The 23,288-nt window shown below is 40.6% G+C and overlaps 1 protein-coding gene across 15 annotated transcripts in view; it reads right to left on the bottom strand.

The window, feature by feature from the left end:
* The window catches only part of LOC307185908 (uncharacterized protein), a 390,038-nt gene that overhangs the window by 208,776 nt on the left and 157,974 nt on the right, over nucleotides 1–23,288 (bottom strand). The gene's annotated exons all lie outside the window — the stretch shown is intronic.

Genomic DNA, 23,288 nt, shown 5'->3' with positions numbered 1-23,288 from the left:
AGTAAGCACCAGGAGGGTAAATGTCTTAAGGACTTTGGCTTTTACTCTAAGTAAAAAGGGAAGTCACCTAAGGGTTTTGAACAAAGAAACAATAGGATATGACTTATATTTTAACAAAATCACTCTGTCATATTGAGATATTCCTGAAGCAAAGCAAGGGTAGAAACAGGGAGACCTGTTAGGAGGTTACTGCATTAATCTAAAAGGAAAAGCCAGGCGGCCTGGCAGTCCAGTGGTTAAGACTTCGCCTTCCAGTGCAAGGGGTGCGGGTTCAATCCCTGGTTGGGGAGCTAAGATGCCACATGCCTCGCCGCCAAAAAACCAAGACATAAAAACAACAGAAGCAATACTGTAACAAATTCAATAAAGACTTTAAAAATGGTCCACATCAAAAAAAAAAAAAAACCTTAAAAAAAATCTAAATAAATAAAAGGCCAAATTGAAACCTTGACTGTGTTGCCCATAGACACTTGCCCAGTGGGCAGGAAGGCATATGTCTGCAACAATCCAGTGACTTAATCCTGGGCAAGAGCAACATCCTCTGGCAGGATCAGTCATCACTCCGTGTCCACTTCTTCCTACATTTCGGTCTTCTGTTTCTGTTTCCCCAGGCTCTGATCTGCAGCTCCCCTCCTGCTTCAGATCACAGCACCTTCCAGGGACCTCCAAGTAATTAAATCTGGCTGCTGCTCAAGATCCCGCCTTGCAGATGATGAACTAAGCAACACTCCCTCAATGCTTTCTAGGACTAAACCTGCACACATTCTGGTTTCCCCTCTGCCCAGCTGGCCTTGAGCCAGACACAACAATAGGAAAAAGTCTCTCAACTTCCAAATCACACATCTAAAATGAGATTTTAGAACAAAGCCTGAATATCATCTCAGAGCCGACTGAACAATAAGAAAATTTCTCCAGATGATAATCCCAGGTTCTGTGTCCCTCCCCTCCACCGGCACCCCCACCCCTATTACCTGGAAGCACAGCCAGGGTCTAACATGGCAGCCTGCCCATCTGCTCAACAGAACTGCCTGAAACAGAAAATAAATCCTCTGCTCATATGGTTGACAAGCTGAATGACTAATTGCAAAAAAGACCAGTAATTTATTGGAATAGAAATTGAGGTCATTTAGGCAGGATTTAAATACTTTTTCCTAGCCAATTTTTCAAATTGACTTAAAGAAATGCTCTCTAACAAGTTGGAAGTGCATCAATGCCCTAATCTGACTCCATTCCGTTCTTTTAGTGAGCTCCCTGCTCTCCCGCCATTTCTCCATACGTTAATTGAATACTGGATATTTATGCTACACATTACACAGCATTTTTTGCACTTATATTAATATCTCTTCGTAATAGTCTATTTCAGAGGAAAAAAATGACTCCATCAAAAAGACCAGAATTCAAAGTTGAAGGGGATAAAGTCCGAGTTTGTCATTTAATAGCCATGCCCTTGGGCCAGTCACCTCTCTGCCCTGGACTGCACTATCTGTAAAACTGGGTAACACCGGCTCTGCACACTTCCCAGGATTGTTATGAGGTCAAGTGAGATACAAAGATCACATTCATGTGGATATGAAAATTATAAAGCCCCGTAACGGTTAGTCACTACGGAAGAGGACAAATTGATATTTTCTAATTCAAGGACTACAAGCAGGAAGTCATTGCATAAAATCAACTAAGTATAGGAAATGTTTCTCTTTATTTATTCTGGGGTAAATACTTCTCAGAGCCCTAGTTTGTTCTCCTCCTTCTTTGTTCTTCTGTTGGGAGGAGGGGAAGAAAACGTCTCTGAGCTTGAATTTCTCATCTGTAACAGGCAGAGAGACACAGTAACTATTAATTCCACTAATGAGATAAGGTGATAAATAGAAAGAAAAAGGGAAGATGCTTGGTGGTCAGGGATGTTTTCCCTGAGGATGTGACATTTAGCTAAGCTGTGAAAGAAGAGGTGAGTACTAACTGGTTACGGAGGGGATGTGGGAGAAGCAAGAAGCAGCTTGCTTACCACACCCCCAGGCTAAAAGAACCCGAGTGGGCCTGGTGCGGGCCTGGAGAGAGCAGGCTGGAGAGGCAGAAGAGGGGCTAGATAACTCAGGGGCTCATAGACTATATTAAGGATTTGTGACTTTATCCCAACATCAATGGGAGAGCTGCACACACTACCAGAGGAACTACCCTGAGGCATGGCCAATCCTGCCCCTCTTCTGAGTAGCCACTTCTTGTGATTATACCCTCAGAACAAATTCCAAACTCCTTAACCATGATGTCAAGTTCCTTCATGATCAGGAACAACCTATAATTTCAGACATTTCTCCCAGTCTTCTCCTGTGCCTCTCTTACTCTAGCCAAATGCACATGTCCTGGGGCTTCAGACACTACCCCACAAAGTGTCCTTTCCACAACTGGTCCCTACCATTTCCTCTGCATGACATACCTTCCCATCTCTTTCTGTCCTTCTGCCTCTGGCAAGGTTCTACCTATATTTTGTGACCTAGTTCTAAGTTCATCGTCTCCAAGAAACCTTCCCAAATCCTCCCAAACATATAAGGTCTCTCAGAGCTCCAAACGTGCCCACAACCCAGTAACTCTCCTAGTGTGCTTATGAAGCTCTGCCTCGTGTTGTAGTTATTTGGGTATTTTTCTTCCTTCCTGTACTGGATTCATAAGCAATTTGAGCATATGGGCCATGCCTCAGTCATCTTTGTGTTCCCTGTGCCTAGTCCATAACAGAGGTGACTGAATGTTAAATGAGGGCGTACTAAATAAAAGCAAAAAGGTAACCTTATTGCTAAGCGCAGAGTATTGCACTTTAGCTCTTAATATGATAGCCATTAATATTATCTCTATAAAAGTAAAACAGCAGCTGAGGAATCATCATTCCTTATTTACAACTATTTTTCAAAATATAGTGTACGAATAAAGAGTTTCACATATTTTTGCTGTCACACAAAGTGTCACCTACAATATGTTAGAGATCAAGCCCTTCCACAAACTAAGAAATTTTCTCTGGAAAAGAGAGGGTGTTTTCAACTGTTCTTAGTGAGTTAGTTAAGGAAATCTAAAGTACAAATAATCAAAGTTATATAAATTACATAAAATCTATCCTTAAGCATTTTTTTTTTCTCCCTGTAGTTGAGATATCTCATCAGTTACCCTTAGGGGTTTTTTTTGTTTGTTTTTTAACTTTCAGAGAGGTTAATCTTTCAAATCCATGTGTACACACATTAAAGGCTTACCTATGGTTAAAACAAATAATTCCTTTTTCTTGGTTTCATATATTATTTGGAACAGAGAGGGCTCAAGTAATGACCTAATTTGGGCCACATTTTATAAGATGCTAGGTTTTCCACAGACTTCAGCATCAATAGCATGCTGACATTTATACTGGGGGAAAGACCCTTCAGGTCCTTTGTGAAGATAAAATGTTCTATGTTTAATTACTTGTAGGTGGAATGTAAGTTTTTTGTTTTGTTTTGTTCTTTTAACATCTTCATTGGAGTATAAGTGCTTTACAATGGTGTGTTAGCTTCTGCTGTATAACAAAGTGAATCAGCCATATGCATACATATATCCCCATATGTCCTCCCTCTTGCATCTCCCTCCCACCCTCCCTATCCCACCCCTCTAGGTGGACACAAAGCACCGAGCTGATCTCCCTGTGCTATGCGCCTGCTTCCCACTAGCTATCTATTTTACATTTGGTAGTGTATATAAGTCCATGCCATTCTCTCACTTCATCCCAGCTTACCCTTCCCCCTCCCCGTGTCCTCAAGGCCATTCTCTACGTCTGCGTCTTTATTCCTGTCCTGCCCCTAGGTTCCTCAGAACCACTTTTTTTGTTGTTTTAGATTCCACTATTTTTTTTTTTTTTAGATTCCATACATATGTGTTAGCATACGGGATTTGTTTTTCTCTTTCTGACTTACTTCACTCTGTATGACAGCCTCTAGGCTAAGGAATAAGCTTCAATATTCTGGCCAGAAGAAAAGCATATATCTTATTAAGTTTGAAGGTATATGCAGAATTTGATAAAATAACAGTACCAAAGAAGTCCAAGTGTATACAGGGACATCATAGTGACACAGGGTGTTCCCATGTCTTTGTGCCTGTGATGGAACCCTCCCAATCAGACAAGGGTAGAGTTGCTCATAAGAAATTAAGGATCAGAAAAGGGAGCAGGGTACGATAGAGCATGGGGGGGGGGAGGGGTAGAGGAGCAGAAGATGTAGTGTGCCCATAGTGTTGACAAAAGTTATCAACCTGATCCTGAAGGCTTAACACCGGCCACATTCAACACCACGAAAAGCATACGTGCCAGGGATAAAGTGCCAAGCGGCCAATTATTTAGTTGTTTGGTGGAAGCAGGAGAAACTCATTTAAATTAATAAAATTATATAAAGAAATATATTTACTTACTAATTTACTACCACAGCCAAAGCAGACAATAGCTAGGAAAAAACAGAGGTGGGGCGGGAAACATTTCCCACTTTTGTGTAATACTTGTTCTCTCTCCACTTTTTAAATTTGTTTGGAAGGTGAAAACTAGGAAACTTCTAAGGATATATATTTAAGGGTTTGAAATTTAGATAATAACATAGAACTCTGATTCCTGGTAAATGGCATTAAGCGTGCCTTTTTAGTTTCAGAATTTTTAAGTCTGTAGACTTTAAGTCACTGTTATTGTATATGCATCTGAGAAGATAGATCATGATAAACACACACATATATATGTATACACAAATAAACACACACAGGGTTTATTGTGTATTTTGACAAGAGAGAAAATATTATATTTTGCTAATTTATTCCAGACACGTTTGCCCCTTTTTAGGTCAGCACCTCTGGCAGCTCTGCAACTGCTGCCCCTTTACCCAACCCTGCTTCTGCCCCCTGCTGACCTTCCAACTCAAGATAGTAGAGCTTCTCTCTGCAGGGCTGTGTCGCCTGGGGTCAGGCTTGGTGACGCATCAGCATTATATGGGTTCTTCAGACAGTGGCCAGTCAGGCACGCAGGGGGTGGTCAAACTGACCCCACCAGCAAATGAAGTGGTAACTCCAACCTTGAATATGTTATGCAAAGAAAGCTTGCATTCTGACTAGAGTCAGAAAAGCCTTGGCTTGAATCACAAGCATCCCATGCTGCGTGTGCAATCCTGAGCAAGTACACTATCACTCAGAGCCTTAGATGTTGATAAGCAAACTAACCAAACCTAGCCCTAGAGCCAGGAAGGGATATAGCTGGATTTTGCCCTGAGGTAGCAAATCTGTTCATGGGTCAGATTTGGAGTTTTGGCACCTGTGCTACTGGTAAGCAGCAGTCAGACTCCATAAACAATGCTGTCCCTGGATGACAATTTCACTTTCATGTCACTTCCTCTAGTCTCTTTTCATTTTAGCCTTAACAACTGGCAAGTCAACATACATAAAACAGTTAAAAATGTAATGGTTTCAGAACAGGTTGCTTCCCCACCCAGCTAAGTAGCTACATCACGGGATCCTGCGGGATTAAGTAAAATGACATGAAATTTTCCTAAATGCTGCATGATGTATCACAAGTTCTGAAGATGACTTGAATAAAAACCAAAAACATGGTTAAAGGTAATATAAGGGGAAAATAATATAAGGAAGGACATCATTGAAAAAAGATCACTATTTGTTTACATATGTAAACAACAGTGTTTTCTATTTCATTTATTTATTGAAGAAACCTTTACTGATCTCTTGCTATGACCACATGTGCAGAAGGCAGTGTGACTGCCAAGATAAACAGGACACGAAGTTCACCTTCTGGAGAAGAAGACATGGAAAGCAATGATTATAATGCACATATAATGACCAAGCCTTCGTGGAGATGGGTGCTGTGCCACACAGAATAAAAGGGTCCAGCTGGATGGAGTGGAGTGAGGAGAAGCTTCCATGAAGAGGAAACATCTGGGTGGAGACTTGAAGCATGATTAGAACAAAACAAGAAAGTGTACTTCATGAGCATTGCTTGTAACTGTGCTTTGTACTGATAAATGAAAAAGAAAGTGAGCAGAATGATTTCATGAACTTCATCCAAAAATCAGCATCACAACTTTATAACCCAACACACAGTCTATATATAAATATACTTTAACAATAAATAATTAAAATATTTATTGAATTCTTATTATGTACTTAGCGCCATATAATGCCTCTTATACATTGCCTCATTTCATCCTCACATTAATACTATGAAGTAAGCAATATTGCTATTTTCATTCTATAGATGAGAAAGCAAAATCTTAAAGAGGCTAAGTAATTTGCCCAAGATCATGCAACTAATTAGTGGTAGAGCCAGGATTCAAACCCTCATCTGACAGCAAAAATGCAGCTTCTCCTATGAGCAAGTGTACACATAAAAATATACAGAGATGACACGTATTTTTTAAAGCATTCCATTGCAGCTGAAGAGCTATTTCTGAAAACTCTGAAACATACAGGCTGAAAAGGAGCTTGCAGATTATTCTCAGGCAGAACGTATTTGATATATTTTATATTGATCAAATTATTGATACTAATTTAAGGTGTTACTATTAGAATCCTCTCCGGTTTCATCCCAGGCTTTTCCATAACTACCCAACACCGGAATACAACCGGCTCTGGCATCCCAGACAGACCTGAAGAGGTTATAGAAAGGCTGAAATGTAGGAGCTTACTTCCTTAATTACTGAACAAAGTACAAGTGGTCACGGGGGGAAAATAAAATGCCTCCCTTTATTAACTAGACAAATACAATAGACAAGTTATGGTTTCTAAGCAGTGTTTATCTTGCAGTAACTCGTGAGCAAATTTATTCCTACTAGACTGGCATGGATAATTGCACTCGAGGTAAGATGATAATATTTTAAAAAGGTAAATAAAAAATACTAATAATTAAATATTGCCTATGAAATGGAGCTAAGGCTAATTAAATGTGGTAAACACTAAAAGGAATTCATATTAAGTTGTCCAACTAAAGCAGAGATTTTCTTTTGTGTGATTCTCAGTTGTAGAATGTATTGTTTTCATTTAACAAGCTTAGTCTACATGATCAGCCTTACAATTATTTTTCCCTTCTCTATGTGTTCATTACTATTAAGCACAAGGCCTTGACCAAAAAAGATCATTCTCTTAACTTTGTTTATATCCTAGTCATTGTTACTATTTGGCAGTTTAGCCAAATGGGAGTCGGGGGGTAGGCGGATGACAAAGGATTTCTTCAGCTATATCCAATTTTTATGAGTCCTCTCTTGCCCTGCACATCCCATCACCACTCATATACATGAACTCCATGTTTGAGAAATCACAAAAACTGAAGAGATAATTAATTTAGAGCTTTAAAATGGAATAATTCCAGTTCAAGAGCAATCTCTCTCTTGTTTTCTCTTTCAATTCTTATTGCCATTTATGTTCTATACTAAAATTTAGAGGCAGATGCATGTGATATCACAAAGACGGTCTGTTTTTGTTCTTTCTCGTGCATGCTTCTTTCAGTTCCGAGGATGCAGGTAGAAAAGGCAATCAAAAATTAACCCACTCTGGCCCACAGATATTTGCACTGCAGAGGCTAACCATACTTCAAATGCCTGTATTCATGTAGACGTTAGCCATACAAAGGCCACATTTTAAATACTTACATTAAACATGATTTTTTTAATATAGGAAAGGAAGCATTTCAGTAGGTCTTAGACCTAGATGCATAATGAGATTTCAGAAAGCATCAATAATTATGCTGCTGAGAAATAAGAAAGATGACTCTAGTTGTGGATACACGATTATATGTATAAACCTACATGCATGCTACACACATAGACACACTCAGATGCTTTGGGAGATGTTATTATTTTTGATAAGCTTGTATCTGTGCACCACTTCTGTTTTTCAAAGACATAACAGAATCCTTTGCTCTTTTTTCTTAAAAGGAGTGAAGGCCATTTAACCAACCTGTTAGAGAGAATCTCTTGCTAATCTCTTGCTAAGAATCAGGCAGGATGTTAAAATAGTACATATTTGCTTTCAGTGCATTTTAGCCCCAAATGGACTAAACAGTAGTGTCAGCAAGTGAAGGGAAGATAAGGGACAGGCTAAGAATACATCATGTGGAAAAAATTGCATCAGGCCAAGGGAACAATATTCTTCAAATACTGCTGAGGCTGGGATATTAAGGAATAAAATTTAAACAAGGAGAGGGAAAAGATGAGCCTAGGTCCTGCTGAAATACTGCCCTGGCATTGTCAAATTTAAATGTTTTTAAATATGAGAAATATAAGAGTGTATCTGCTGAAAATACATATGTGTGTGTATACATATACATATACATATTATATATATATTTTTTTTTTTTATATTAAGGGGGCTTGTTTTTTTCCAGGAAAGATGAAAATTATGTTTGTACAAGAGAAAATAATTATATCCTCAGTCCACTACCAGGCTAAATTATATTAGTGCAGTGTCCATCATGCAGAATAGCAGAGGTGCATTATGACAGAATTGCTGGAATTAACCTTCCTTTGCTCCTTTGGTTTTTAAGAGGCCAAGATCAAAGACCAGGTCCCATCAAATCCATTAAAATACAAACAGAAGTTGTTGGGAGCTGGGAAGGAACTCCAAGGCAAATCACCTCTTCCCTTGCAGTAAAAAGCACTGTTCAAAGAACTTCACTTTATTTAGATCTTTTTTAATACACTACCTGTAATTCAAGTGAGAAGCAGGGTGGTTTGATTTGTGGGAGGAAATGTTATACAAAGGAAAATAAAAAGGAAAGAGCTAGAGTTTTAAATAAGCCTTTCTGAGATTATAGATAAACCTGCTCATAGTACTTGTACCATTTCCAAATGTGGGACCAGCCCTGAGACCAGGCTACCTTTGCTGAGACCTATCATTGTGCTTATTTATTCCTCTGCATTATCCTGTAATGGTCCCACAGAGATGATCTTCTTTCAGCACCATCTGCTACTAGGAAAAACAAGAACATACACTACACCTGTTACAAGCTTCCCCGCATTCGAAGTCTTTTCTCTAGGCAAAATGGTAAATTATGTAAGCAATAAACAGGAATCACCAACTGATAGGGAGAAACAGGTCCTGATTCTGGCACATTTTAATCAAGTTCCTAACTGGTATTGAAACTGGGAAAGTAAATCATTTGGCCCCCTAAAATAATCTATAGGGCATGTCAGTACTTAACACCAAAAATGTAGCCAGCTGGTTATCCAAAGACTGTCTTGGGCTTTGCATTATGCTGATGTAATTCCTTCCAGAAATACTGTCTGGCATGAATATTTGTGATCAACAGACTAAGAAATCACAAAACTTGCTTGACATCAGTATTCATAAAGTATATCTAAATTAATCCAATGAATATTTACTGAGTACCTACTGGGGCCAGGCACTACTCGAGCCACTGAGGAAGACAGTCTTCACATTAAGGCAGAAATCCACATGCTATCCTTTACACTCGGCTTCCCAGCCCCTTGTGGCATCCAGCCCTTTGCATTCATCAGTTTCTGCCTGCTGAGGATAACCCAGAAGTGATGTTGACTTCAAGCCAACTTTCTAAGAGCTCCTCAGAAACAAATTTTTTTTCTAAACAGCCCCAAAGGCTACTCCTGCACATGTAACTTCATGAAAACTACATTGATGAAAAACTTCCTGTTCTACGAAAAAACAATTATCTCATGCTAAATATGCTTTGATTTTGTAAAACCTGCTATTTTAACACAGGCTATTGTGTTTACCTATATATGCGTTACACAAAGAAATTTACTGATGTCAATTACTGCTCCAATATTGTATTACATGTTTATGAAGAATACAAAAGATTTTAATATTTCACATTGGAAGCAACTAAAATTTTTGAAAACCTACACTATTTGAGGCACAGTTGGATACGTCTCATCAGGGTTCCTCAAAGGTCCCTAGTCTTACTGGGGCAACATAATTCACCCAAGGCAATTAGATAATAACTGTAATCTCAGATTCTACGTTACTGACCATGAATCCTATATGAATAGAAACAAGGTAGAAAACAAAGTGAGCTGGACTAATCAGGGCAGGCTTTGTGGAAAAGGTGGGATTTGATCTGGGCTTTAGGAAGGAAAGGATCTCTATACGAAGAGAGAAGAAGGAAACACGGTACAGAGAAAGGTAATCACAGCTACTGGGGACAATGGCATGGATAAATCAGTAAAGATTTATCAGCAGGGGTAGGAAAACTCACCCACCCTACTGAGTTTGGGTCAATAGCATTCTATGAGTGTGTGTACGAGTGCAAGCGTAGGTACTCTTGTGTATTATAACAAGGTATGTCTGACCTTATGTATATGCATTACATGTGTGACTGAGAGACGAAGAGAAAGACACTGTTTGATTCATTCATAACACATCCTTATGGAATTGCTTTATGGAATAATACCATCTCAAATTGTCACACCATGCTTATATACATTATAGAGAAATACCACTAAAACTCATCCCATAATTAGAATTATATCTTGTAAAATGCTTATCTCCCTTTTGAGTAGATGGCCTTAGGAACAAATGAATATCTTGTCTATTAATTAAATGTGTTAATCTTCCACATTCCTATTTTGATAGGAGAACTTTGGAGACGAGACTGTAGCATGCTCCCATATACTGATAAATCTAAATTAATTGCCACCTCACAGGAAGTAGATCTAGGCATTAAGAACAGCCCAATAAAGATATTTGCAGAATCCACGGCGGCAGTCAGAAAGTACACAAATTAGACTATATTAAGTGAATAGATAATATGAAAAATGCCATAAAGCTGTAACCTAAGCCAATGGAGCATCCTCACTTTCATGTATAACGCACTCAGCTATGTCACTTTACCTCCAAGGACAGATACTTTTGGAGGTAACAGGAAATGCAAAGGCCCATTGAAGGGCAACAAGATTACTGAAGGCCTGTGAATGTGGCAGAAATAAGGAGAATGTCCCCACAATATAAGATGAAAGTGATTTTGCCCATATGTAGTTCTGTCCCTCTCTCCAGGGGAGGAGAGAGGGACAGACCTACATATCTCAGACCTCACAAATTCACACTAATGATGAAGAGATACCAGCATAAAGATTTTAAATTATCCCAGAGGGAAACATAAGATAGAAAAACCAATAAGATGCATGTGCTGTGCATGTTCATTTGAGTCAGTCCAATTTTCTTTCTTCACCTAACATGGATCCCAGAGCCTTTGAAACCCTCAGTAGGGGTCCCAATATGTCTGCTCTGGAAGGAAAGGGGAAAGGTCTTAGGGAGGTCACAATCGAAAATGCTAAGGCCATGCTCACTAATTTGCCTTCTGGAGTTTCCTGATTGAAAAATGAAAAGGTACAAATAATCCAAAGCCTGTCTTAACTGAGCTAATGCCCAGCATCTTAACTGCATAGTGTAATGAAGAGGAGAGGAGACCCTGGACCCACATGGCCCAAGTTCAAGGCGCAACTTGGGCACATGTTAGCTGTGTGATCTTGGGCAAGTAATCTCACCTTTCTGTGTTTTCATTTCTTCATTAAAATAAGCATAGTAATACTAGTCCTGATCTATAAGGTTGTTGTGAGAGCTTCAGTACGTATAAGGTGTTTACAACTATGCTTGGAAGGTAGTATTGGCCATTAGCCATGGAATCTTTGTTACTGGGCTTCAGTTACAAGCTTTATGGACGGCTTCTACATGCTGGCACCATAAATCCTCACAACTCCTTATAGGTGCTGTAGATACCTCCATTTTGCAGATTCGAAAACAGAAGCACAGAAGGGTTAAGTATTATAATTTGCCTAAGGTCACACAGCTAGTAAGTGATGGATCCTGGATATGAACCCAGGTAGTCTTGCTCCAGGATCTGAGCATTTAATCTTTACACTCCAGCCATCACTTGCAATTATTGGGTTCCCTTCCCCATCAGCAAAAAAAGGCTGATACTTCTCTGTGTTTTTATTTTGGGTTTTTTTTTTTTTTTTGCTTTGCTTTGCTTTGCTGCTACCTGGGGATCCGGGGGAGAGATAATATCTGGGAATAGAAGCTCTTAAAGGGTAAGGCCCTATCTGCTTCATTGACTGCTATAGCTCCCAGTGTCTAAAACAGAACCTGATATATTAGGTGCTTGAAATACCTTTATTAAATGTAAGTGATGAATCAATGTGTGCCCATGCATGTGAATACTAATCATTATGCAGGACAAAAATGTGTTTGCTGGGGAGGTGGAAAAGTATAAAACAGCTATTTTTGGAGGGTCTGCAAATCATTTTGAGTGAGGAGAAGTCACCTTAGCCAGTAAAGAGGAAAGGAGAAAACAGATAGATGACCCCTAAAGCTCCCAACATGAATCCGGTTGTGTACAGCTTTCTGGAAGCTTGCAGGAAAGAGAGAAATGAAATGTAAGCTCTGTGTCAGACACTCAGGACTAAGCTAGTTAAATGTGTGATTGCGTTTAAATTAGGGAGCCCAGGGGATGCACTGGGTGGGCACTGGTGTCAGAGGGCGGGCCTCAGGGTAGCGTTGAGGAAGAGTGGAGAGCAGCAGTGAGGGGTCCAGAATTTCCCTGGGGGAAGCACTTAGAGGGAGCACACTCAAGTGGTGCCAGAAAATGTGTCTTGAATTTGTATAAGATTTCAGTTTTTTCTTAAATTGTGTGTTGATTTGGAATGGATTTGCAGATAGAGATTAATATGGGAGGGACCTGTCATGGCCCCTCCCTACTCCAAGTTCCCCTTGACCCTGCTCTTAAAAAGCAGACTCTTGATTACCATGGAGAGTATATCTTCTGTGGAGCAAAAAATGACAGCAGGGTAAGGGACAGCTTGGCAAAGAACAGCGAGAGTGGCATCTGAGAGGCGGCTGGATGAAAATTCAACACGATTCCTAGTCTAGGAGACATATTTGGACGCAATCATTCTCCTGCCATTGTCGCCATTTGCTGAGCCAGTCACCCTATCATCACTGCCACCCTTTGCTAAGCACTGCGAGCCTCGGGCTCTCCCTATCTGGGTGACGTTAGTGGGGCTGGCTGAGCCCTGCTCTGCTCAGCTGTTTGAGAAGGACTTCTCCAGTGAGAACCAGAGTGTCACTGACTTGGGGAGAAATACACCCTCTCTCAGTTCCCCTTTCTGCAGAGGGGTCTACTGGGACAGAAACAAATGCTGGGACTGGATGAAGAAAGTTTCAGGGCTTGGCCTAACTCAACTTTTTACCAGCTTGCCTGTCCCTCTCCTAATCTCATTTGGCTTTTTTTCTTACATGAAAGAATATTTGTGAAAATAGGGATTGAGGCTCTACTATGAGCACACATTTTACACAAGCATCAAAACAACTCTAGGGCTTCCCTGGTGGCACAGTGGTTGAGAGTCCGCCTGCCGATGCAGGGGACGCGGGTTTGTGCCCCGGTCCGGGAGGGTCCCACATGCCATGGAGTGGCTGGGCCCGTGAGCCGTGGCCGCTGGGGCTGCGCGTCCGGAGCCTGTGCTCCACAACGGGAGAGGCCACAGCAGTGAGAGGCCCGCATACCGCAAAAAAAAAAAAAAAAATTCTAAAAAAAGATATTATTTTCTTATTTTTATAACTGAGGACCTCAATTATAAACATTATAAACTTTGAGACATTATAAACTTTGCCCATAGTTACAAATGTGGAAGTAACAAAACTGAACTCAAACACTGTCCAGTTGAACTCAAAGCTCTTTCTACTATACTGTGTTGCCTCTAAGCACAGGCCATGCTTACAGGGTTTGTCAGCCAACACCTATAGTACCTGTACTAGTCAGGATCTCACACAGACAGAACATTCACAATAGGATGATTTAAAAAAGGTTTAACTAACAAAGCAGCTGTTTACAAAGTGTGGCTGTGTGGTAACCGTAAGGCATAATCCAGTAAACTGGAGCTCATCATGGCAACTGAGCTATTAGCACTCCTATGCCCAAAGAGACCAGGGAAGGGTATGACCACCAGAATCTTCAGAAGGAAGAAGTCATATAAGTTTAGCCCCAGGGTTAATTCCCTCATGAGAGTCAGTAACCTTCCACCCTGGGCACACTCAGTCTAAAGAGGTCTTACATGGAAGGTAAAATATCCCAACCTCACTCCCCTCTTGCCCTCTCATCTCCTGCCAGGGGCCAATTAGTCAGCCCAACTAGAAGCCAAAAGCAGCCTTACTGATGTAGCCCATGTAAGTCAGTCTCCCAAGGTGGAGAACAGGGGAAAAGAGAATGGAGAGAGTATCAGGAGGAAGGAAAATATCCAGCATTGCACTGGTTTAAAGAAAAGGGGGGGGGGGTGCAGGGGACAAAATCATAAAAGACATCCCTTGCCTTCTTCCTGGTTTTCCCTAAAACCATCCAACTCATCAAGATCACTGGATATGCTGGTTTCCAAGCCCCTTGGAGAGCAATACAGTTGTCTATCAAACACAGGATCTATTCAATTTGGCAAGTGTTTTTATGGCAAATGTACGAATGGGCTTCAGTCCAAAACCACAGTGGTCCACATGACCACCAGACCACAATAATATGGGATGAGACCACCATGATCCACGCGCTGACCAGGTTACAAAAACATGGGATGAGGAGGTGAAAGGTAAAGGAGAGAAACGCAAAGGCGATGTGGATGCTGCCCAATAACTACTCCTATTTACATGCATGCCGAGCCGCCACTCCATGGTGGGTGGTCCAGCCCAGGAAATAACAATCTCAAGTGTATGTGAAAATGATGATCCTAAGCAAGGAAGAACATAGCCCCGGGGCTGACAATAGGAAATGTCAAGATAGATTCAAATTGTTAACCTTTTTACTTGTGTATTTTAAAGCAAGTGTCTTTGTCAGGCCATTTAAATGCTATCTACCTGCCTCCCTGAAAATACCTTCTAAAAATTCATCATGTCTCCACTAAAAAAGCTTTTTCTATTGTGATCTCAAATTTGCAGCCCTTTTCCAAGTGCCTCTTGATCCTTCCTTTTAGGAATGACAAAGACAGACAGCATAGTCGGCTGTCTTTTGCATCTTTGCTATCTTATTCTTTTGTTTCTCCATTCACCAAAAGTTCCACAGAATGCCTACTAGACAACAATAATCACATCGAGCTTTATAAAATTCTTATATTTCTCCTTGATTTATATTCACAACAAACCTCATGAAGTCAGCCTGGAGAATATTAGTGTCCCCCTTTTACAGATAGGGCCCTCAAAAGAGTGAACTTCTTATCTATAGTGATATGGTACAGAACAGCCCACTGTGGCCTCCAAGGCTCTGTGTGACCCACTGGACCTCCCTTTCTAGCCCCATCTCACACCACCCACCCCTCACTCACTGAGCTCCAGTCACATGGGCCTTTCTTCTGCTCCTCAAACACACAAATTCATTCTGTCCAGCCACTCCATTTTCCTAGGACATTCTTCCTCATATCTTCATGTAGCTGACTCCTTGCTTCTTGGGGCTCAACCCAAGGCCACCTCCTCAGAGAAGCCTTCCATGACCATGCAGTCCAAAGAGGCTCCCCTTGTCCCATCATAATTACATCATTCTGCTTGTGCTTCTTCACAGTACTCACCATTATCTGATATTATCTTATGCGTTTACTTACTTGTTTCTTGTTTATTTTTTCTCTTGTCCCCTAGAATATAACCTCCATAAAAGTGGGGCCCTTCTCTATCTAGTTTACTTCTGTATCCCAGTACCTAGAGCGTATACTTGTTACAACCTCTAATTGCATATCTAGGTAATTTTTTAAATATACCTATTTACCTCTATCCTGTAAGCTCTGTGGGAGAAGAAACCATGTCTATTTTGTTTACTACGGTGCAACACAGCTTAGGGACTTAGCAAATGTTTTATTAAAGGAAAGAAGTAAGAAAGAAAGGAAAGGAGGGAGGAATAGAGAGACGGAGGGAATGAATGGAGGAAGGAGCTCATGTCATTTTGCCTTTAATATGGACCAGCCATATTAATGCTAAGCCATTTATATTCTTGTCTCATTTGGTCCTCAATTACCTGTAAATAGGTATGTTGTCCCCAGTTTTGCAAATGAAAAAACTGAGGCAAGGAGAGGTCACATAATGTGAACAGTTCTCACAGGAAGCAAGTGTAGAACAATGTCTCATACTCCAGGCCATGCCCTTTCCAACCACATCACACTATATCTGAGCACACTTACACTTCATATTCCCAAGGAGGAAAAGAGAGGAGAGGAAGCTACAAGAATATGACTCTAGTTCAATATAAGAAAGAAACTTCTCTTGGTAGGAGCTATTCTGGGCTAGAAGGAGCTGCCTCAGGGAATAACAAATAAGCCACCAGGACTAGTGGTAAGCTGGTGGGGGTCAGGACCCATACCAGGAAGACTGTCAAATGGGAAGATGGGCAGAGCAGGAAACTGGTTTTGGTTACATACAAAGGGAACAGGCAAATACACAAACATATTGGGGATAATGGATATCCCAGGTTCTTCATCAACAGAAAAAGGAGTTACAAATATGAAAAGTGGGAAAGCCGGAAGGAATCCTGTGGTTTTGAGCACACCTGGCACATGGATCTTAATTTCTAAATACCATTCTCCACTAAAAGGAACAAGTTCTTTGTTATATTTTTGGAAGTGTGGAAATATTTCTAAATAAAGAGTAAAGAAAAAGAAAAAAGGTAACAGGTTTCATCCTCTGTGGGTATGCAAGTGTGAGGGTAGTGGAGTGTTTCTCAAACTTTAAATTGTATACAGATCACCTGGGGCTCTTATTAAAATGCACATTCTGATTCAGGAGGTCTGAAGTCCAAGATTCTGCATTTCTAACAAGCTCCCACATAGAGTTGATGCTCTGATCCACAGACCGAACTCTAAATAGCAAGGGGTACAACAATCACCTGATTATTAATAATAACCTAATTACCATGTAGGAAACATTTAATATTGTCAGGCATTGTACTAGGTGTTGAATGTACATAATCTCTCATCTTTACCCACAAACGATAGATGGAAGGCAGCGGAAATGCAAATAACTTGCCCACGCCAGGGAGATCGTAGTAGCAGTATGCACTGGGCATGGGAGTCACAGAGATTTTGGTTATAATTCCAAATCAACTAATTACTCAGTGTACAGCCCTGACAAGTTATTTAATCTTCCTGTGCTTCACTTTTCTCCTAGTGTATTTCTATGAGAAATAAATATGATTACTTAATGCAGGTCCTAAAGTGTATAGCAACTGTTACCAAGTGGAGCTCATGCTCTAAAGGCTGTGTCCTTCCCACCACACTGTGCAATGAATACTGATTCCAGTAGATAATATTTGAGATTCCTCCCTCCCAAGCAGGAGGTTCTGTCATCACAGAATGAAGGTGTTTTGTAGGATTTGCATCCAAAGGGGGAGAGACTCAAAGAAAAATTATGTACCCAGACGGACCAAGGAGAAGAAAAAAGCTTTTTAGGTGAAGGAAAGAGCATCAGCCAAGATACCCTGCCCGGAATCAGGCAGACAGGTGCGTTTGGTGGTGAGGAGACCAGCCTGGTCAGAGCAAAAGGATCGTGTAGCCCAAAAGAAGTTGCTACAGTGTTTCAAAGGCAAGTCTGTGGAGTTTAGCTTGCTTTCTTCCATAGGTGGCCCAGACAGGCTTGTTGCAAGACAAATCTCTACTTATTGAATAAATCCTCTTAAACTGTCTGAATATAGACAGTCTGCACCTTTGAAATCCAGATTACGAATTGTAGCACTCTTTGGGTGTATCTTTGATGACTGAATTAATCTGCGAGCACAGTTTCCTTGTACAAACAATGCGATGTTGCTAACTTAAGGACACATCACAAACCAGGAAAAGGCTAGTTCTTAAACATATCTGGCCCATTTAAGTTGCTCGACTTCTGGTGTCTTCAGTCTCATGGCTTTTAATTACCCTCTCGTCCAATTCACATTGAAATCCATTCTCTTTCAAGGCACCCACATTCATTCGTGCACCCCTCAGAATGGAGTAACTTATTGTCTGCTGTGATGGATATGTACATCCCTTACTTACTGCTCTTTGGGTAAAACACTTCCCATCACACTCTTATTTCTTCACTGTGGAAAATCTATCACATCCTCAGATTTAAATCTCTGTGTCTACAGTCTTTTACGAATTACATCTCCCCACCTGCTCTCCTTGTATGTAAATTGGCTGAATGTGGAGAGAAAAATCACTCTTTGTTGCTCTGGTTCATCCTTCAGTGAACATACCCCAAGAACACTTGCTCCTAAACTATTTCTGTTTGCCAACCAACAGCCAGCCAGCAACCCACCCACCCACCTGATGGTTGAGGAAAGATGACAGAAGGGAGAGGAAAAGAAACTGGGGAAGAGAGAGAATCCGATGACCAATATCCTGGCCCTATTCCAACCTGGATAATTAGTCTGCCTCTATTTCGAACACTTTTCCCATTTGAAGCGTGTGTGTGTGTGTGTGTGTGTGTGTGTGTGTGTGTGTGTGTGTGTGTTTATGTTGAGTGGGGGAGGGGAACTCCATGAAAAAATTTTTTTCTGTTTCTTCTCAGCCTTGGTTCATTAGAAATAACCTTCAAATTATAAATTTAATCCTGGGGAGAGAAGCAAATATCTCAGTATTCTACCTCAAAAGGGCTCAGAGATAGGTAAACATGCAGAATTTCTAAAGGTCTCAGGAAGCTTTCACAATGTCAGAAAGCAGCCTTTAAGAGCACAGGAAAGGGACGTTAAAATAAACAACCCCCACTATAGGAAACAATGCAAGAAGGCAAGGAAGAAGCCTTGCCCCCTTAGCAAAGGCTCCTGACTGACTCATCCACGTTTTGTCCTTGGCCTGTCCCTGATCTACCCTTCCAAAAACAGTCTCTCCAGGTGACATCCAGGGCACAGATGGGACTTAGGAGGATGGAAACATGAATTCTTGTAGCACGGCCAGCTCCCTCTCCAGACACATTGGGCTCTAGCCATTTGATAAAGATTGAAGATTTCATTCCAGAGAAAGGGGAGAATTAAGTCTTAATACACAACCAAGCAGTTTAGAACAATTCCTTAAACCCAGCGTTTCTGGAAGGCATTCCCTGCAAACACCAAATGGCAGAAAAGCACCAAAAACAATACAAGTAAAATTGGTAGTCCACCTATGTGTCTATCTGCTGCCTTTATTCTTTTGCTCTCCATGCTGTGTGGTACATCTCTGGGAGCCCAAGAGATACCAGTGTTCCTGTTGAAGAAAGTCATTCCTGTTCCATGTCTGGCTATCTCATGAGCCTTTCCCCCTCTTACAGATGAAGGGATAAAATTCTGGGAGAGCAAATGAGGTTTCTCTTTCCCTCAGTACTCCTGTTGCCCTGTGATCCACCAGCTTTTGAATGAGGGATTTCATCATTTTGCAGGGAGAGGAAATATAAATATGAGCCAGGAAGGCAAATGAGTCTCTGAATGGATTGTTGTTTTGGTGTTTTTTTTTAATTCAGAGCTTAGAAAATAGTTTTGAAAGCTAAAGTTATCTAAGCTAGACTTCAAAGAAAGCAAATGCGGTTTGAACTTTAAAAAGCTACTGGCTTAGAAAACTTAGGAAAAGAAAGTTGATAACATCAACCTCAGAAAAGAAAAGAATAAATTACATTGTGTAAACCTTTTTTCCTCTCAATAAAACAACATTAAATTACAAAAAGCTAGTGGAGGGGAGAAACTTAGAAGGAATAAGACTTGATTGGAGGTAATGGCTACCTAACGAATCCTTCTGCCCACCTCCAGCGAAGGCCCAGGGAAAGCTGATAAAACCCCATGGAGGTTTAGGTGTTTGCTGAGCAGAGACAATCTCTAAATCCCTTCCAAATGAAGCCCTCTTCCTAAATCATCACATACTCTAAAATCACGGACCTACTATCAAGCCAAAGTAGAGTTGAAAGGCTATGTTTAGGAAAAGAAAATTTAAGTAGCTCCAATCCTCCCCGCACGCAGAAGCCTCCAAGACCCCAAAACACTGTAGGACAGAAACATCAAACCAACACAATTAGACATGTTCCATATTTACTGACCATCAGTAATGCTGTTAAATCACAAAATGCACACACAGAAACTGAACAGCCCAGGTAGGGGAGATGGGGCAGGAAATGAGCTGTAGTAAGGAACTATCACATTCTTGAATAACCAAGTAATGGAATTAGTGACACTTTAAAAAACAAGTCAAGGTTTAAGTAAATCAAGAATCCAATTAGGTCAATCAATGATACCACAATTGAGTACTATGGAACATTCTGGCTGTAGTCTCACATCTTTAGAACATCAAATGTAGTCTAAAGGTGCATCTCAGTGCCCTGTTATGATACCAAAGGACAATTTCACTCCACCCTTGGAGAGATTAGACTGTATTAAATAAAATAGTCTGGAACATTTCTACTTATTTTCATGAATGACTGGTTGTTATTTTGAGAAACATGTATCTATCCAAGTATTTCCATTTCTACAGTTTTTCATTTTAAGACATATCCATTTGTTCAATAAACTTTTATTAAACATCTATTGTAAGCTAAGCACTATGTTAGGGTAAAGAATATTGGTGCCAGTGTCCAGAACTGTGCTTGTTACATAGGAGACGCTTGGTATTTGTTGAATAATTGCATTAAAGATGGATAAGATGCATCCCTGAGAAACTTGAGAGTTTCTATGTTTCCCATGACCCCAAGAGGGATTCAGAAGTGCCTGAGAATTGGTCAGTTGACCTACGGAGGTGGTCCAATGGACAAGAAGGATGCAAAATGGTCTGCAAGGACCTGGAGACAGGGGGCTATAGAAGATTTAGCAGCAGATAAGACCTAGAAAGAGACTGACAAGGAACAAACGTATAAATACAGGAGCTTCAGATTCCAATACAGAAATGAGAAAGACCAAGGATGAGAAGTAAAGGCTGCCTCCCACCAATACCTGGACCACACATGAGCCCTCCAGAACTGAGACATCCCTGAAGAGAAAAGGAAAATAAATGAGGTGGAGAAATCTTGAACTGAGTAAAGTTTATCCGAAGGGACTAAGGGAAATGTGTTTGAGTTTACTAAGATTTGGTAAGATTGAGTTTTCCGCTCTAAGGGGAACAGAGAGGCCAAAAAGATACACTTGTTCAGTTATTAGAGAAACAGAAAATTTTATATTTACACACTTGACCATAAAATTACCTACTACACATGAATGAAAGAACTAAGACTTTTTTGGTACACAAAGCTGGAAATGAACAAAACATATTTCCAGCCCCAGGCTGTGTGGCTTCAGGAAGAATCATTCTTTCCACTCCACCATGCAATCTCTCTAAAAGACTGGGTCTCAGTCTGTCAAAGGATTTTTTAAATGTGTTATTCACATTTTCAAATCCTAAAAAAAATAGGAGTGTGTTTTTCTGGTGAGTAAACCTCATAATGCCTTGTATTAAACTGCTTTCCCAATTTTCAGCATCATTTAATTTATCCAACCTCAATAGAACAATGTGGATCTGAAAGTTTTCACTCAGCTCAATAGGTATGTATTTAACAGCTGACATCTATGACCACCAACCCAGTGGGCTAGAGGCTTTACATATGCTGTCTAGTCCCATGCTTCTCAAACTGTGGTCTTCAAACCTGCAGCATCCCCTGGGAGCTCACTGGAAATGCAGACTCCCTGAACACACACTGACCTACCAAATCAGAATCCACATTTTCACAAGATTCCCTAGTGAGTTGTGTGCCCTTTAAAGTTTGAGAAGCACTGCTCTAGTTGACTGTAAGAATTGTATCAAGTACTTAACAGGATCACTTATAACCACAATTTTGAATGTAAAACATAATGGTATATTTTTAAATGTATTTTGCATTTCTTACAATTCTCTCCATTGAAAGTAGCAACTCAAACCTTCTTAAATTTAAAAGAGAAGTGCATTTGAAGTTTCAGATAACTAAGGGAAGAATAAGCACTCAGCCAGGACACAGAGAACCTGGAATGGGACCGGAGATAAAATGCCACCACACCCACTTATCTTTGCTATTGTGTTGATGTGTCTGCTTCATTCTCTCTGACCAGGAACCACCACAAGTCAAAGAACATAGCTACCAGAAGATCTCAGCACCCCCTCACCCACTCATCTGTAGGTTTTTGCCATCCAAGAGGATATAAATCCTGTTCTCAAGCTCTAGCCCAAAAATATCGATGAAAACTCTCCTTTTGCTCAGCTTAAGTCAACTGTCCATCCTGAGATCATCAACTGTGCTGAAAAGTCAATGCAGCATTGTGAAATTGAAGGTGGGTGCGAGGGGAGAGGGGGGGAACTTCCATAAAAAGATGGCAGCTCTTATTCAAACTCCATAGTTGATGTGGAGTAAAGAGCATTTCTCAGGTGAAAGGGGAGGATAGTGCTATTAGAAGGAGAAGGAAGAAGTAGTGGTGGGCAGGCAAACCAATAGTGTCTATTGCACGTCCCACACTCATGTCATATTCCTCCCTGTGCCCCTCACTCTTTCTCTATTGAATATATTGTACATGAGCATTACGCAAGTTCAAGGCAAGGCCAAGGATTAGATGGAAAAACACAACACAATAAAACAAAAATAAAAGATGACTCTCCTCAAAGCTTGTTAAGGCAAAAACACATCATGATATCCCTGACAGAAAGGGATAGCAATGGGCTGGAGAGCCACATACAGACTTGATACTAAAAAAGAAAATGGGCATGTTGTATATGTTTCCTTTAACCAATGGAAGTAGCAAACAAATATTTTCCTTCTGCCTTTACTGACATTTATTCCGCAAGTTAAAAATGTAGTTAGTACGCTATAGCTGCGCAAGTTCCTTCACTAACCCCAGTCTAGCCTGACAGGACTTCCTGCTATCCCTCAGATACACCAGTGCCTCTAGGATATGGCACTTGCTACTCTTGCTACCTGGAATGATATCCCTCTAGGACTTCCTTAGTTCACACCCTCTCTCCATTTCAGCTTCGGCTTAAAGGTCACCTCCTTGGAGAGACCTTCTTTGACCACCTTACCTAAAAAGCAGCTGCAGCGACTATATGCACACACATCATACTCTACCTCCTTTGACCGGCTTTAGCACTTATCACTATCTGACATACTTATTTGTTTACTCATCTGTGTCTTGTCTGCTTCCCCACTAGAGTGTTAGCACTACAAGGGCAGGAACTTTTACTGTCTTTTCCCCTCTGTATTCCCCACACCTAGAACAGTCCCTGAAACCTAGTCATTGCCTAGTAAATTTTGCACATTGAAAAAAAGAATGACAATAGAAAGTGTGAAGCCATAATATTGGAAGAGCGGTCAGCACAGTTGTCAAC

The sequence above is a fragment of the Stenella coeruleoalba genome, assembly GCF_951394435.1.
Source record: "Stenella coeruleoalba genome assembly, chromosome: 4".
NCBI lineage: Eukaryota > Metazoa > Chordata > Mammalia > Artiodactyla > Delphinidae > Stenella > Stenella coeruleoalba.
The sequence above is the reverse complement of the archived record's forward strand: the minus strand, read 5'-3'. Positions and strand labels throughout refer to the sequence as shown.